This window comes from Stenella coeruleoalba (genome assembly GCF_951394435.1).
Source record: "Stenella coeruleoalba genome assembly, chromosome: 17".
Taxonomy (NCBI): domain Eukaryota; kingdom Metazoa; phylum Chordata; class Mammalia; order Artiodactyla; family Delphinidae; genus Stenella; species Stenella coeruleoalba.
Window position 1 is genome coordinate 46,104,298 of NC_137163.1, and position 17,520 is coordinate 46,121,817.

Genomic DNA, 17,520 nt, shown 5'->3' on the forward strand with positions numbered 1-17,520 from the left:
GGTATACCTGGATTTAGTTCTCACTTCTACCGCTTGGCAGCTAGATAGCGTTAGGCAAGTTTCATACCTCCCTGAAATTCACTTAATTCAGTCTGTAAAATGGCATAATAACTTATTATAGCATCCTTTTAGGAACTTTAAATCAGTTATTGAAATAAAAGTACACAATATATAGACAAGTATGGATTCCTCAATAGGTGTTTGACCTTCCATTTCTCCAGTATCCCACCCGCATCAAATAAAGAAAAATACTTTTTAAAATTTACGAATATTTCATTGTTCTAAAGTTAAAGCCATAAAAATAGAAATAATCAAATGGCCTACTATCATACCATTAGAAGAAAAAAAAAAGTGTTCATGAGAGTTCCATATTAGAATACAAATTTTCCTTAGGCACCTGTTTATGTATGCTATTCTGCTCTTTACAATAAATAATTAAATTTAAAAGACTTAATTCCTCACTTTTAAGACCTTATTAGTTTACAAATTACATATTGACCTATGCTGAATTCAGTACAGAAAACAAAACACACTGCACTCAAGCAAACTACATATATATATATATATACACACACATATATATATATATATATATATATATATATATATATAACTTAAATGCATTTATATCCTACCATGTCTCATAAAGCATTGTGGTAACTCACCTGAATACAGACAATCAAATATAATGGCAAAAGCACTTAATATAAACAGGGCCAAGGAAACATAGGCAGAAGATGAAGAAAAGATGAGGGAAATGTGAACAGGAGGACGTGTAGTTAATCGAGTTGTATGTTTTGACCTTAAGCTTCTCTGTGTGGGGACTTCCCTGGTGGCACAGTGGTTGGGAATCCTCCTGCCAGTGCAGGGGACATGGGTTCGGGCCCTGGTCTGGGAAGATCCCACATGCCGCGGAGCAACTAAGCCCGTGCGCCACAACTACTGAGCCTGTGCTCTAGGGCCAATGAGCCACAACTATTGAAGCCCGCGTGCCACAACTACTGAAACCCCAGCGCCTAGAGCCCGTGCTCCGCAACGAGAGAAGCCACAGCAATGAGGAGCCCGCACACCACAATGTAGAGTAGCCCCCACTCGCCCCAACTAGAGAAAGCCCATGTGCAGCAACAAAGACCCAACACAGCCAAAAATAAATAAATTTATTAAAAAAAAAAGATTCTCTGTGGATAAAACAACATATAAATAATTGGTTACAAAGCCACATTATTTGAAGGTGCCAGACTGCACATTAACAGTCTGACACAAAGGGACAGCACAGGAAAACTATTCAAAGATAAAGATTTTTAAATCTTTGCAGTTTGAAACCTTTTAGAGCAAGTGTAATGAGCTCGACACACATTTCAACACTCCACATGTTAATCACATGTTCAAAGCATGTCTCAAAGTCATTGGAAATAGTTGCTGTCTCTGTCTCTGATATGTAAAACAGATCTGTGATGTGTAAAACTCAGGAGGTATTGATATCCACTTTTTGGCATCTGAACAGGAAACAAAGTTGTTTCGCAGTGATAATAAAGAATGAAGTAAATGCAACAGTCAAATAAAAGACAAAGTACTGAGGGAATGTATTAAGAAAACGAATCCAACTAAATTCTGGTGACCTGGGGCCTACGATTGTACACACTGCATGGAAATACCCCAGCCTAAATACTGGCATAGGCGGAAGGGTACTGCTAAGCCCATCACAGTATAATCCTTTTAAATGTCCCTTTCAAGGTTGTCTCCACTCAACACTGAGTATAGGAAATCTTCCCATCAGGCAGAAACACTGGCTGCCCAATGATTGACCAAGAAATTAACACACTAATGAATAAATGATGCTAATTTATTTCTATCCCTGACAACGGGAAACAGCACACACTCTGTGTCAATGGTATGTCCTCTTTCCCACTTTTCTAAATGGTCAAGTATGTTTTTCCCTTCATTGCTTTATATCATGTGTGGCAGGCATGATGGGAAATGGCTACCAATGGTTCTGTTATTGATTTCTACCTTCATTTCACTGTGGCTAAAGAAGATACTTTGTATGATTTCAGTTTCTTAAAAATGTATTGGTACTTGTATTGTGGCGTAACATATGGTCTTTCCTGGAGAATGTTCCATGTGTACTTGAGAAAAATGTGTATTCTGCTGTTGTTGAGTGGAGTGATCTATATATAGCTGTTAGGTTTAGTTGGTTAAATGTGTTATTCAGTCCCCCTACCTCTCTACTGATCTTCTGTCTAGATGTGTTATCCATTATTGAAAACAAGGTATTGATCTCCAACTATTATTTTAGAACTATCTATTTCTTCCTTCAATTCTGTCAATGTCTGCTTCACATATTTGGGGGATGTTTGGTACATATATGTTTATAGTTGTTATATCTTCTTGATAGATTGAACTTGTTATCAACATATAGTGGCCTCCTTTTCCTCTTGTGATAGTTTTTGATTTAAAGTTTATTTTGTGTGATATTAACGTAGCCATCCCAGATCTATCTTCTTTCCTTCCTTCCTTCCTTCCTTCCTTCCTTCCTTCCTTCCTTTTTCTTTCTCTCTCTTTCTTTCTTTTTGTTACTATTTGCATGGGATATTTTATTCTGTGCTTTAACTTTCAACCAACTTGTGTCTCTTGAAATCAAGTGAGTTTTTTGCGGACAGCATATACTTGGATTATGGATGTTTTTAAGGTCCACTCTGCCAATATTTATCTTTTTATTGGAGAGCTTAATCCACTTTTCCAAAAATTACTGATGAGGAAGAACTTAATTCTGTCTGTTTCCTGGTTGTTTTCTGTAATGTCTTATGCATTTTTTGCCCCTCATTTACTCCATTACTGACTTCTTCTGTGCTTAGCCGATTTTGTTGTAGTGAACTCTTGATTCCTTTTTCATTTCTTTTTGCATATAGTCTATTGATATTTTCTTTGTGGTTATCAAGAAGATTACATTTACCCTTCTAAAGTTCAACCAATATCATTTGAATTGAAACCAACTTCAATAGCACACAGAAACTCTGTTCCTCTACAGTTCCATTCCTCCTCCTTACATTATTGTTGTCACAAATTACACCTTTATACTTTGTGAGCCCAATAACATGGATTTATGATTATTTTATGCATTTGTTTTTTCAATCATGTAAGAAATAAAAAGTAGAGTTACAAGCCAGTAGCACGATACTGGCTTTAGTATCTGCCCATGTATTTATCTTTACTGGAGATTTCTATTTCTTTATACAGCTTCGAGTTGCTGTCTAGTGTCCTTTCATTTCAACCTGAAGGTTCAATTTAGCATTTGTCATAGGGCAGTGTTAGGAAGTTGTAAAACAAACGCCCTCAGCCTTTGTTCATCTGGGAATGTGTTAATTTCTCCCTAAGTTTTGAAACCAGTTTGGCCAAATATAGAATTCTTGGTGGACAGTTTTTTTCTTTCAGCACTTTAAATATGTCTGGCCTCTTGCTTCCGTGGTTTCAGATAGGAAATTAGCTATGAATCTTTTTGAGGATCCCTGCTTTGTAACAAATTTGTTTTTTCTTTCTCCTTTGGGAGTAAAGATTCTTTCTCTGTCTTTTGGCATCTGAGAGTTTGATTATATTGTTTCTTGTTGTGGCGTTCCTTGAGTTTCTCTTAGTCCTGAAATCAGGCAAAGATTTACAGCAACCAAACACATACTGAACCAGGGAAGAGGCAATTTGAAAATGGCAGGAAAGCTTTGTGGCATTTTTACTTGCCCTTGCCCCATCTACTCTTAGTGTAGTGATGGTCTTAAAGTGGTGGGGTCTTAATGCAGTGATAGTCTTAAAGTAGCAGCAGACCGTTCGTAGTATGGGACCCTCAATCCTGCTTCAGGAGGGAGCAGAAGAGCCCATGATCTTGGATTATTATGTGTATCTGTTCTAACCTGTCTGGGAGCTACCTGAAGGACTGACACAAGATGCTTATCTCTGTCTTAGCTAACCTGGAACACAGTCTGGAAAAGCAGCGGTCATTGCTCAAAAAAAGTGCAAGGTGAACTAACAAAGCAGAGATGGCTGGGGCAGAAGACTGTGCATTGAAATACAATAGACCACATAAGATGCAGGAGCAAAAGTTGGGGGAGATTCTTTGGGAACTTAGAACATACAAAAAGTATGTGTCCAGAGAAATTAAGAAAGCCACATGCATACTCAAGATAAGATGCATGTTCTGAAAACACCAGAGGAGTCTCTAAGCTTTTACCATGGGCTGAGCCCTGACCTCAGTGCAGGTCAGCTAAATGTTGAAGGAGTGATCCAGCAATCTGCACAATGGGGAGAGGTGTGTGGTTTTGAGTGTGCATGTGGATGTGCTTGTGTATATTTGTTTTTGTTTGTCTTAGGTGCAGGAATTCAAGGACATCTCTGTCAAAACATTAGCTAAACATGAACTAAAGGAACAGAGACTTCAGTGCGTACATACGATAAGGGGAGTACAGTCATTGCAAAACTAGTTTGGAAAGGTCCCTAAACAAACAGACTACTACAGCCTTCAACAATCCAAAGCCCAGAAAACCCTGGGAAAGTGGGAGAATCTGATTTCCATAGACACCACATTATAATATTTGAAAACCAAATGTTCAACCAGAAAACTCACAAGGTATACAAAGACATGGAAAAGTATGGTCCATTTAAGAAAACAAATTAATTGATGAAACCATCCCTAAGGAAGCCCAGACTTTTCTCCATTGCATATTCTTGCCTCCTTTGTCATAGATTCATTGACCATAAGTGCATGGGTTTCTTTCTGGGCTCTCTATTCTGTTCCAGTGATGGATGTTTTTGTGCCGGTACCATACCGTTTTGATTACTGTAGGTTTGTAGCACAGTCTGAAGCCAGGGAGCATGATTTCTCCAGTTGTGTTCTTCTTTCTCAAGACTGTTTTAGCTATTCAGGATCTTTTGTGTTTCCATACAAACTTTAAAATTATTTGTTCTAGGTCTGTGGGAAATGCCCTTGATATGTTGATAGAGACTGCATTGAATGCGTAGATTTCCTTGGGTATGATGGTCATTTTAACAATATTAATTCTTCCAATCCGTGACCATGGTATATCTTTCCAGCTGCTTGTGTCATCTTTCATTTCTTTTATGAGTGTCATATAGTTTCCTGGGTACAGGTCTTTTACCTCCTTAGGCAGGTTTATTCTTATGTATTTTATTCTTTTTTTATGCGATTATAAATGGGATTGTTTCCTTAATTTCTCTTTCTGATAGTTCACTGTGAGTGTATAGAAATACAAAATTTATATATAGAAATCTATTGTATCCTGCAAATTTACCAAGTTCATGTTTGAGCTCGAATAGTTTTTTGATGGTGTCTTTCAGATTTTCTATGTATCATGCCATCTGCAGACAGTGACAGTTTTACTTTTTCCTTTCCATTTTGGAGTCCTTTTATTTATTTATTTTTTCTTGTCTGATTGCTGTGGCTAGGACTTCCAAAACTCTGTTCAATAAAAGTGGTGAGAGTGGGCATCCTTGTCTTGTTCCTGATCTTAGGGGAAATGCTTTCAGCTTTTCACCATTGAGTATGTTAGCTATGGGCTTGTCATATATGGCCTTTATTATGTTGAGGTATGTTCCCTCTATGCCCACTTTCTGGAGAGTTTTTACCATGAATGGATATTGAATTTTTTCAAAAGCTTTTTCTGCATCTATTGAGATGATCGTATGGTTTTTAGTCTTCAGTTTGTTACTGTGATGATAAGAGACCTAAGACAGCTACAGAGGCTAAGTGACCTTTCCTTCCCTGAATGGGTAGGTATCCTTGTTCTGCCTTCTAATTGAGTTAGTATCTGAGTAAAGAACTGCCAGGTGTGTCATTTAGTTCACAATACACTGCTGTGGCAATATAGAAATGAATTTGCCTAAGTCATTTGGCTTTTCTCAATTATAGTAAATGAATATACTGAATGAATACTTCAACTTAAGGAAATGTTCTTAAAAATATATTAATGTAGGCAACTTCAGTGGAGAACTGAAAACAAAACAAAACATTCAGGTAAAGGGTTGAAATAAAAGTACACTCAGTTGTATCCAGTTTCCTCTTGTAAATCTCTCTTTTTAATTTGAGTGGACAGTCACTTGAGAATATCTGACTTGGGGCTAAGGAAATCTAAGCCTTCTTGGCCACACTGTATTCTCTTATGTCATTTAATAAAGACACCAGGTGGGCTGCTGAAAAAAGCGTGGGAAAAATCAATCCCTCACATCCAAAGGGCAGCTCTTGAAAATATGTGTGTTGTTGTAGTTATTTTGCTCTTCTGGCCTCAGAAGTTCTAATCTTAACCTTAGCCCCTCATGGAGAGAGACTTTGTAAACCAATTCCCACATTACTCATTATGTGACTGTTGAAAAAGAGAAACCCAGCTCTTTTCCTGTGCTTTCAACCAGTTATCTTCTTCAAAAATCTGTTTGGATTGTTATACCTTAATCTTGCCTGGCAAGGGACTTATGGGAAGGTTCTTACTGTTTGAAAGTTTGGTGCCAGTATCTGCAAAGAAAGAAGAAAGATGTGTTTATCAAACATCCCAATAGTGAAGGTGTGTGAAAGCAACTTTTGAAAAAGTTAATCTGTCAGAGTTTAGCCGTATTATTACATTTTATTTTATTCATTGAAAATAAATAATTATCAATGAATCCTTTCTAGATTTTCTAGTTTCCCAAAGTTCCCTGTATTCACATTCTAAGAGGAAAAATGGTATTTTAAGTCACTGCTCTCCACCTTATATTATTTATAATCACTCCTCGTGACCTCTTCCTTCCAAGAAACGTGATCCTGAGAAGTGTCCTTTGTTTGTCTTTGTGGAATAAGTGATGAGGATGCGTCCTGGAGACCTGTGAGATGTTTAACTTGTGGCATAATGAAACTAGGATGGAGAGTTCTGGAAAGATCTGGAAAGGTGGCTGGTAGAGTGTGGCCAGATGTGGGAGAAGAGAGACGTACAGAGAGAGGGAGAGGAAATTTTCAGAGGGAGAAAATGAAACAAATAATTAAATAAGTTTTGTTGTGTGGTGTGGGACGCAAGCCTTTCTCTCCCCCTTTCCTTCACAATGTCTTCGTTAAAGACTGTGTTTTTCATTAGTTTTACTAAGATAGGATTTGCCGTTTTGTTTGGGTACTGAGAATGGACCCATGGAAACAGTTACATTTGGGTTATCTCTGACTGTCTTTAATGAAGAACATAAATATTGGCCACACTATCTATGCACATGCTATCACCATGCCTTTTTTGTTCTCTGTTCATATATCTAAGTCCTCTTCTTTCTTTAAGGTCAATCTCAAATCTCATCTGAAATGTACATTTATTGATAGATTCAACCCATAATGAACTGTCCCTTCTTTGTCCTCCTTAGGCTCTGATTATTTACAAAAACTCATTTTTGAACTTAGAAACTGTCCAATATGATATATTAGTTATTTCACCAGCATATGTTATATCCTCAACACAATTATACGCTTTTGTGGGGCTGGGATCATACATTCTGTAATTTTTCTCAGTACTTACACTTACTTTGATAAAAAGCGCATTCATTCATCTAAACATCATTTATTGGGTGTTAATTAAATATCTCAACTCAGTAAATATTGTTTCAATGAATTCATGCATGAATGAGGGAGTGTGCAATAGGTAGCCTAATGTACCGCCCAATGTGAGAAAACCAAAATCATAAACACAAAAGCAAGCCAAAAAGTGGACCAGGACTTTCTGTAAAATATCCTGCTTTTTGTTGGATGATGCCATGAAAATCAAGATGCTCCTGAAAGGTCTTAATAGCTGACCAAGAATAGTAAACAATTGAAATTCTCTCAGGCTTCTTCAACCCTATCACTGGACACATTTATACCTCTCAGGAATGGTATTAAAAGAAGAGATTAATAAAGCTTTTATAGATGAGTTGATAAATCTCTAAAGATTTAAGTCTTCATTGCCTCCTAGGTTTTCTCTATTTTGGGTTTCCAAAAGATTTCAATAAACCACAGGATAATTAAAAATTAGACATTATCTTTCTTACCTTGACGTTTTTTGATGGTAAACACCTTTTTATTGTCTCCATAGCGCTGCCCAATTTCCACCAGTACAGTACTTAAGTGAATTTTGCTCTGGATGGTGGGATATAGAAGATGTAAACGAATTGTTTGTATATGTTTTAGAATTCTTCAAAAGGGCCTGGCCATGGAAATGCATTGAATATTACTTAAATAACTAAAGTAACTTCCTCAGAATTATTATTCTGTTCTGGTTAGGATACTATCTGCTCTGGTTTGTTAAAATTTCCCTTTAGAGTGGTTTTAATTTTGTTTCTGATAGGGTCCTAGGATTTATTGCCACACCCATCCTGCATCTGTTTTTCTTTGAATTACTCTCCTTGCAGTTTCTGCTTCATACAGGGCCTTACAGGTTAGTGACAACCTGGCCATCACAACGCTGGAAAGGAGAGGCCTACTTTTCAGAGGTGTTGCTGTTTCCTGTACCTGAAGGTTTTCAAGAGATATCAATCTTCCTCACCACCGCCCTTGGCCCTCTTAATGGACTAAGCAGTTCCTCATGAAATTTCTGTAGGATATCTGTACCAACTTCTCAATATTGTTCCATCCTGAGTCTATAAATTCCTGGCCACAAGGTAATGTTAGATTTCTTGCTCCAGCCCCTATTTACATAAGGCCTATACTAAGGAACGGAACCCACAGACATCAGTCCGCTCTTCTTTCTCTGGATTTAATTTCTCTGTTACTTTCTGAAACATGCAGGTGTTCCTTTCTTTCTTTTAATCTCAGCTATGTGCTTTTAACTTTTTCAAAATTGACCCAGAATTTACATGTGTCTCCAGTAAGAGTACATTAAATTGAGCTTAGTCTGCTATTCTACTGGCATACTTGAGATCCAGATAATTTGCTACTTAACTGGATTCAATGACCTGTATATTTCAGGCATCTAAAACTCACCATGTTCCAAATATCCCTCCTTATAGTTAGTAATTTTCTTGGGAATCTGGATGAGATTAAATGGAATAAAGTTAGTGAGTGGCCCAGGAATGCCTGAAAGTTTGTTTGTCAGAGTGGCCAGGGAAAGTTAAGCAAGGAAGAAAAGCAAATGAAAAACAGAATCACATTATTATGGCTGAGTTTACTCCCAGGATTCCATGCAGAGCTCTCTGTAGAGCTGCGATGGGTTATAACTTATGCCAGAGCTCTACGTGGGGCTGACACCGTCTCATGCCAAGCTCTCAGTTCTGGGCTCACGTCATCTCTGGTCCACTCTGTGGAGTGGAAACTTTGGAGGAATGGCCAATGTGTTCCACGGCGTAGGAAGAGGGAAATTGTGAATGTGACTTTCTAAATTGTGGAGGAACTAACCATTGTAAATGTGCCGTGAACTATGTTGTTTAATTTGACCAGTCAGATCAATGACTTTCCCCTTGAATGAAATGCTGCTACGTATATGAGCAGAAAAACAAAACTGGTATAAGGAATAGATAGCTAGTGGGAAGCAGCCGCATAGCACAGGGAGATGCGCTCGGTGCTTTGTGACCACCTAGAGGGGTGGGATAGGGAGGGTGGGAGGGAGGGAGATGCAAGAGGGAGGAGATATGGGGACATATGTATAACTGATTTACTTTGTTATAAAGCAGAAACTAACACACCATTGTAAAGCAATTATACCCCAATAAAGATGTTAAAAAAAAAAACTGGTATAAGGAGATGGAGAGACTGGGAGTCTTATTTTCCCACCAATTAACTTTGCCTCTGACCATGACCTTCCCTTTGAGTCTCCTAGACCTTGGGGATGATCGCAGCCCCTTGGGTTGGGTGACGGCAACCCCATCTTCACTAGAACCTCTATAGTTAACTTTGATTTTTCCCACTCCGTCTATCCATCCCATGTATGCAGTCAGACATTTGATCTTGGACTTTTCCTGACAAAATATGCTTGAATATAACCATTTCTTTTCACTCCCACTGCTACTGCTATTGTCACTGCCTTAACTAGGGCTTTATCTTTAAGTTCTTTATATAAATATATAAATATCTATATATAAATATAATATACAAATAAATAAAATATAATATTAATTCTGATGATTTTAAAGTCTTTTCTTGATAAAGACTTTTCCTGATAAAGATACACAATATCTTATATAAATATTTTTGTATTATCTGCTCTTTTCTTAGAATTTTAGCCATATGATTCTATCTCTTGGTTTGTCTAGAACTTTTTGATTGAATGCTGGCTATTTTATTTGGCTTTTTTTGTTTTTCTCAGTGGAAACGTTGTTTTGCTTCAAAATATTTTATTCTACCTGGAAGTAGCAAATCTTCAAATTACAATTTTTTAAATGCTTTCAAATATCAATACTATAGGTGTCACAAAATGTAGAAAAATGACATTTAAAAATGAACTACTGCCAGATGTGTCTCTATAAAGCTTTTCCCCCACTCTTTTAGCTATATATTCTTTAACTGCCTCCTCATATGACAGTTTATGTATTTTCGAAATAAAATTTTAAGAAATAAACTTTGTAGTTTTTAGACATAGATTTCTTGTAGCATGGTTGATTAGAATTTGCTTCTAGTTATTAATAGTTTAGAAAAGTTTATTTCAGCTTCACAATTTATTATTGATAATGTCACATTAATTTTCATTGTTAACTTTGAGAAAACCTCTATGCATTACTTCCTCATAAGTATTTACTATTATAAATGCATTACTGATTTCAGTACTGCTATAGGTTTGTGCATTACAGGGATTCTGATAAAATACTCATTCACACCATTCCATTACACACATTGTTGATGGAGTACATTCATTCATTCATTCATTCATTTATTTTTGGCTGTGTTGGGTCTTCGTTGCTGTGTGCAGGCTTTCTCTACTTGCAGGGACTGGGGGCTACTCTTTGTTGCGGTGCACAGGCTTCTCATTGCGGTGGCTTCTCTTGTTGCAGAGCACGGGCGCTAGGCACGGAGGCTTCAGTAGTTGTGGCTTGCAGGCTCAATAGTCGTGGCTCACGGGCTCTAGAGCGCAGGTTCCGTAGTTGTGGCACACCGGCTTAGTTGCTCCGTGGGATCGAACCCTTGTCCCCTGCATTGGCAGGTGGCTTCTTAACCACTGCGCCATCAGGGAAGCCCCTGGAGTATATTCTTGACAGAAGAAAATTTCCGTTTTGACTAAGCATTGATGAGAACTGAATCTTTGACTTATCTTTCACATGCCTGATGATTGAAATAATTTTCCACAGAATAGCTTCTGGTTTTGTACTTTTCAGTTCTTTTTTTCTTCTTCAAACGCACATGCTTTGAGAGCTGTGAAGTGCAAGACATGGCTATATTGTAAGGTGGTGTTTGTCCTTATGCTTCTGTGTCTCGTGCTAGTTAAGTCAGTAGAGTAGTCAGTATGAGTACTGGAAGTTATTCCTGTAATGGGATGGTATATAGTCAATTACATATGGCGGTGTCTGAAAATCACATAATAGCCTCACTTAAAACATCTCCTTAGGGCTTCCCTGGTGGCGCAGTGGTTGAGAGTCCACCTGCCGACGCAGGGGACACAGGTTCGTGTCCCGGTCCGGGAAGCTCCCACATGCCGCGGAGCGGCTAGGCCCGTGAGCCATGGCCGCTGAGCCTGTGCGTCCAGAGCCTGTGCTCCACAACGGGAGAGGCCACAACAGTGAGAGGCCCGCGTACCACAGAAAAAAGAAAATCTCCTTAGCCAGATTTCAAAAAAGCCTGTGGCCATTCCAATATGATCCAACATAGCGGAATATGATAGAAGGAAAATTGGCAAAGAAAGAGACGCTGGTCTTACCTGATGGAAGTTAAAATATCTCACTTTTGACAATTTTGCAAAAACTTATAATTCCATGAACTAATTTCTAGGGTTCTTCATAGGGCCTGAAAAGGAACCCATAGAGTTGTGGAACAACAATAGAAGCTGCTGTGATGAGAAGCCCGGGCACCGCAACAAAGAGTAGCCCCCGCTCGCCGCTACTAGAGAAAGTCTGCACGCAGCATTGAAGACCCAACGCAGCCAAAATAAAAATAAATAAATAAAGATAAATAAATTTAATTTAAAAAAAGTAAGACTCAGGTTTGAGGCATGAGAAGTATGATGAGGAGAAATTAGCTAATCCTTTCAGAACTTTTAAAATATCAAACTCGGTCTCTAAGATTTTAGCATTATATACAACATTGGTTACTTATTAGTGGTTTGGGAAGGCCAATTTAAAATTTTCTGATCTTACTGTATTGAAATTCACGGCCCTAATGTTTTCCACATTGACTATATGAATGAAGAAGTAAAGTCAATCATGTATTTCCTTTCCAACTGGACAGAAAACAAAATTTTAAAAAGTGTTTGGACTACTGACTTTTGATTTCTTCTAAGGCAAGTGTATAGGTAATTTTTATTCCCTGATTAGGAGAAAAATGGTGGAAGAGGGCAGGGTTAAGAATTAAGATTTCAAGCGCGTGAGAGGTAGATGGCCAACCAGAGTTCCTAAGTTTCAGTGCGTGTAACTGTTGCCGCCGCTTAAGCCTGCCAAAGCAGTGGTATGGCTGCTCTCCTCGTATTTGCTACCTCTAGAAACATTCTTGCCAGTAGTGGCAGCAGCGGGACTCAATTACCCCCTTTTCTCACTCTCTCCAGAAGCTCCAGATGGCGTCTTCTGTGGGCAATGTGGCCGACAGCACAGAACCAACGAAACGTATGCTTTCCTTCCAAGGGTTAGCTGAGTTGGCACATCGAGAATATCAGGCAGGAGATTTTGAGGCAGCTGAGAGACACTGCATGCAGCTGTGGAGACAAGAGCCAGACAATACTGGAGTACTTTTATTACTTTCATCTCTACACTTCCAGTGTCAAAGGCTGGACAGATCTGCCCACTTTAGTACTCTGGCAATTAAACAGAACCCTCTTCTGGCAGAAGCCTATTCAAATTTGGGGAATGTGTACAAGGAAAGAGGGCAGTTGCAGGAAGCGATTGAGCATTACCGGCATGCATTGCATCTCAAACCAGATTTCATCGATGGTTATATTAACCTGGCAGCCGCTTTGGTAGCAGCAGGCAACATGGAAGGGGCAGTACAAGCTTACGTCTCTGCTCTTCAGTGCAATCCTGATTTGTACTGTGTTTGCAGTGACCTGGGGAACCTGCTCAAAGCCCTGGGTCGCTTGGAAGGAACCAAGGCATGTTATTTGAAAGCAATGGAGACGCAACCGAACTTTGCAGTAGCTTGGAGTAATCTTGGCTGTGTTTTCAATGCACAAGGGGAGATTTGGCTTGCAATTCATCACTTTGAAAAGGCTGTCACCCTTGACCCCAATTTTCTGGATCCTTATATCAATTTAGGAAATGTCTTGAAAGAGGCACGGATTTTTGACAGAGCTGTGGCAGCTTACCTTTGTGCCCTAAGCTTGAGCCCAAATCATGCAGTGGTACGTGCCAACCTGGCTTGTGTATACCATGAGCAAGGCCTGATGGATCTGGCAGTAGACACCTGCAGGCGAGCTATTGAATTGCAACCACATTTCCCTGATGCTTACTGCAACCTAGCCAACCAACGCTCTGGAAGAGAAGGGCAGTGTTGCCGAAGCAGAAGAGTGTTATAATACAGCTCTGCGGCTGTGTCCCACCCATGCAGACTCTCTGAATAACCTAGCCAATATCAAAGGAGACCAGGGAAACTTTGAAGAGGCAGTTCGCTTGTATTGTAAAGCATTAGAAGTCTTCCCAGAGTTTGCTGTTGCCCATTCAAATTTAGCAAGTGTATTGCAGCAGCAGGGAAAACTGCAGGAAGCTCTGATGCATTATAAGGAGGCTGTTCGAATCAGTCCTACCTTTGCTGATGCCTACTGTAACATGGGAGACACTCTAAAGGAGATGCAGGATGTTCAGGGAGCCTTGCAGTGTTATACTCGTGCCATTCAGATTAACCCTGCACTTGCGGATGCCCACAGCAATGTGGCTTCCATTCACAAGTATTCAGGGAATATTCCAGAAGCAATTGCTTCTTATCGCACTGCTCTGAAGCTTGAACCTGATTTTCCTGACGCTTATTGTGATTTGGCTCATTGCCTGCAGATTGTCTGTGATTGGACAGACTATGATGAGCGAATGAAGAAGTTGGTCAGCATTGTGGCTGGCCAGCTGGAGAAGAATAGGTTGCCTTCTGTGCAGCCTCATCATAGTATGCTCTATCCTCTTTCTCATGGCTTCAGGAAGGCTATTGCTGAGAGCCATGGGAACCTCTGCTTGGATGAGATCAGTGTCCTTCATAAACCACCGTACGAACATCCAAAAGACTTGAAGCTCAGTGATGGTCGACTGCGTGTAGGATACGTGAGTTCTGACTTTGGGAATCATCCTACTTCTCATCTTACGCAGTCTATTCCAGGCATGCACAATCCTGATAAATTTGAGGTATTCTGTTATGCCCTGAGCCCAGATGATGGCACAAACTTCCGAGCGAAGGTGATGGCAGAAGCCCATCATTTCATTGATCTTTCTCAGATTCCATGCAATGGGAAAGCAGCTGATCGCATCCATCAAGATGGTATACACATCCTTGTAAATATGAATGGTTATACCAGGGGTGCTCGAAATGAACTCTTTGCTCTCAGGCCAGCTCCTATTCAGGCAATGTGGCTGGGCTACCCTGGGACCAGTGGCGTGCTTTTCATGGATTATATCATCACTGATCAGGAAACTTCACCTGCTGAAGTTGCTGAGCAGTATTCTGAGAAACTGGCTTATATGCCCCATACTTTCTTTATTGGTGATCATGCTAATATGTTCCCTCACCTGAAGAAGAAGGCAGTCATCGATTTTAAGTCCAATGGGCACATTTATGACAATCGGATTGTGCTGAATGGCATCGACCTCAAAGCATTTCTTGATAGTCTCCCAGATGTGCAGATTGTCAAGATGAAATGTCCTGATGGAGGAGACAACGCAGACAGCAGTAATACGGCTCTTAATATGCCTGTCATTCCTATGAATACTATTGCAGAGGCAGTTATTGAAATGATTAACAGAGGACAAATTCAGATAACAGTTAATGGATTCAGTCTTAGCAATGGACTGGCAACTACCCAGATCAACATTAAGGCTGCCACTGGAGAGGAGGTTCCCCGTACCATTATTGTAACCACACGTTCTCAGTACGGGTTACCGGAAGATGCCATTGTGTACTGTAACTTCAATCAGTTATATAAAATTGACCCATCTACTTTGCAGATGTGGGCAAATATTCTGAAGCGTGTTCCCAATAGTGTACTGTGGCTGTTGCGTTTTCCAGCAGTAGGAGAACCTAATATTCAACAGTATGCACAAAATATGGGCCTCCCCCAGAAGCGTATCATTTTTTCACCTGTTGCTCCTAAAGAGGAACATGTTCGGAGAGGCCAGCTGGCTGATGTCTGCTTGGACACTCCACAGGGATGGATGTCCTTTGGTCAGGGACACCCGTGGTGACTATGCCAGGAGAGACTCTTGCTTCCCGAGTTGCAGCTTCCCAGCTCACTTGTTTAGGCTGTCTTGAGCTTATTGCTCAAAATAGACAAGAATATGAAGACATAGCTGTGAAACTGGGAACTGATCTAGAATACCTGAAGAAAATTCGTGGCAAAGTCTGGAAGCAGAGAACATCTAGCCCTCTGTTCAACACCAAACAATACACAATGGACCTAGAGCGGCTCTATCTACAGATGTGGGAGCATTACGCAGCTGGCAACAAACCTGATCACATGATTAAGCCTGTTGAAGTCACTGAGTCGGCCTAAATAATGACTGTGTGCACAGGAGAATTACCCTGTACCTGAGCCTCAACCTTCTGGGGGAAAGGGAACTACTTTTTCCTTATCTGTACAATACCATGCTGCAGATGGGTGACAGTCAATGATAAGAAATAGCACAGCCAGACTTGCTTCCTGCATGATCATGATCACGATAGGGAGAGACACAAGAGATGGGAAACTGCTGTTCCACAAGGAGTCTCCATAGACTTTTGCAGCAGCCAGGTGTCTGGAAGGTCTGGAAGGTAAGTCTGGAAGGTCTGACCTCCCTTGGTCTTCCATGGGATGGATGGTTAGTGTGGAAGGGAGATAGAGATTGCCCAGCCATTTTGTGATTATCATGGATTGATTGAGTCTTCTGAATTAATATTTTTCTTTATATTTTGGGTATTGGAGCTTTTAAAAATGTTTGGTTTCGGGTATTTGTATTCATGTGAAGTGTGTATGATTCTCTTGAGATAAGCTTTTAAGCTAAAATATTCCTTGTTTTAGTTTCTGAACTCTACAGATAAATGGGGACTTTGCTGGTGTAGTCTTTTTATAGGTTTTATAAACCACTTGAGCCTATATCAGTCATTTTAGTGTCTGACATAATGTTTGGAACTATCAGTGCTTTGTTGGTTTATAGATGATGGCTTCAATTCTTTTCCTGGTCCGTTTCCTTCTTCCCTTCCCCCCACTTTAAAAATTCTCCTGTAACTTGGCTAACAAAAAACCAAGTCTGATTCAAAACCTCCCAGAGTGTTTCTCTTAACCGCATCGTCTGGTGCCAAATGAAGATTCTTAGGAGCGATTATTAATTCTGAAGGGCACAGTTGTGGTACTGTCACTGATGATAATAATAATGGATTTTTGGCCTAGAGTTTTGACCTATTTCACCAGTGTTTACCATTGACTGCCCCTCTATGCTGCTTCCAAAAGTGATAGTGTGTGTTAAGATTTTTACGTTCACTTCTAAAGTTTGTTTTTTTTTTAGTGAGTCCTGTTCTTCCTTTTTCTTTCAGCAGAAATGAAATCCCAGGTAAGTATAAGTATTCAAATATTTGATCAGTAAGTCACAGTTATCTCCAGTACATTAAATAGCTTTCATCAAAAAACATGTTATAGGTAAAAAGCTCTGAAGGACCAGCTATGTATATGATAATTATGTTTCAGACCTTCTAGGGTATTATATATAATAACTTGTCTTCTGGACGTGGTCTTGAAGTCTTTATGGATTCAGTCTCAGTAGTAGCGAACTGCACTGCTACTTGGTTTGGAGTACAAATTAGACTTTAGCCCTCCTGGAGGTTGAGTTTTTGGTATTGAAAACCATAGGAATGAAATTATTGTATTTCAACAAAGGATCGAGGGCTTGAGGCTTAAACAAGGCAACATACGTGTGGGAAGCAGTCAGCCTTGAGGGCAGGTAAGGACATGCCAGGCATGCGGCCGCTGCTTGAAGGGACTGTCCCTACTTGTTCCCCTCCTTGTTCCATTCCATGGGAGATAAATCACCAGGGCCCAGAGGTCAGAAAGAATGTAAAATGAGACAAGCAAAGCTGTCTTCCGCCTGCACATGCAGGTTATTTTTGATGCTTCTGGGTTTATGGGTTTCCTCCCAGGGAAGTTAACCTTGAGCCGAGACAGTCTGTAGATAATGTAAACCACCATCTGGCAACCTTCCGATTTCTAGTCTATATAATCTGCAACTGTAGCATAATAAACTTTG

General features: G+C 39.7%; 1 pseudogene across 1 annotated transcript in view; it reads left to right on the forward strand.

The window, feature by feature from the left end:
- LOC307175748 (UDP-N-acetylglucosamine--peptide N-acetylglucosaminyltransferase 110 kDa subunit-like) overlaps nt 1-16,046 on the forward strand; it is a 33,709-nt pseudogene extending 17,663 nt beyond the window's left edge. The window contains exon 4 of the transcript XR_013831790.1: nt 12,663-16,046. The product of XR_013831790.1 is annotated as a UDP-N-acetylglucosamine--peptide N-acetylglucosaminyltransferase 110 kDa subunit-like (transcript). The remainder of the gene's footprint in view (nt 1-12,662) is intronic.
- The last annotated feature ends 1,474 nt before the right edge of the window (nt 16,047-17,520 follow it).